A 971-nucleotide genomic window follows, 5' to 3' on the forward strand; every position below is an offset into this window, starting at 1 on the left:
GATTCTGCTCGTGACGAAGGTTACTTTACTCTTGAGCCTGATAGGGTTCGGGGGTAGTTTTCGAAGGAACGGCGCGAGCACAAAATCTGAAGTTTCATATTTTGGCAGCACAAATTATGATGCTTGTGTTGTTTAAGTAGCGACTGATTTTGCTCGTGGTGAAGGGTACTTTACTCTTGAGCCTGATAGGGTTCGGGGGTAGTTTTCGAAGGAACAGTGCGAGCACAAAATTTGAAACTTCATATTTTGGCAGTACAAATTATAACGTTTTTATTGTGTTTGTAGCGATTGATTCTGCCCATGGCGAAGGGTACTTTGCTCTTGAACCTAATAGTGTTTAATTCAGTTAGGGGTTGGTTCTTGAGGAATGGATCAATATATTAACTTTTTTTTGATAGCACAAATTAGCACAAAATCAGTATTATTCAAATCTATTTTTATTTTTCATTTTTTCTTTTTTTTTTCTTGTGGTCCTGCTAGCTTGATATTAAGCTGGCAGCGCCACACGTTTCTTCTAAACGACATATGGTATAAAATTGTTTTTTGTAACACAAATTAGCACAAAATGAGCACTAAATAGTTCGAAAGGTCTTTTTCGATTCTGCTCATTTGGTCCTGCTAGCTTGACAGAGGTGGTTATGAACCTGTATTGACATGTGATAACCAAAGTAAGCAAGTAGTGACGTCATTAATCTGAGTATAAAATACTCAGTTCACTTCAGACTCAGTTTCACTTGTGTGTAAATGGAAAGCAACTATTATTGGCTCTTTGCTCTTCTTTTGTTTATATAGTTTTATACTTACAGAGCCTTATTATTATATTATATTCATATATATATACATATATATATGTATATGGGGCATTCCACGTCAACGAGAGACCCCCCCACCCCCAGAATTGGTTTAAACGAAAAGAATTCTACTAAGGCTTAAAATTTAGGTAATTACATCTACTTTAAAATGCAAAGTGG

The sequence above is a fragment of the Trachymyrmex cornetzi genome, unplaced genomic scaffold (genome assembly GCF_001594075.2).
Source record: "Trachymyrmex cornetzi isolate Tcor2-1 unplaced genomic scaffold, Tcor1.1 scaffold324, whole genome shotgun sequence".
Classification (NCBI taxonomy): domain Eukaryota; kingdom Metazoa; phylum Arthropoda; class Insecta; order Hymenoptera; family Formicidae; genus Trachymyrmex; species Trachymyrmex cornetzi.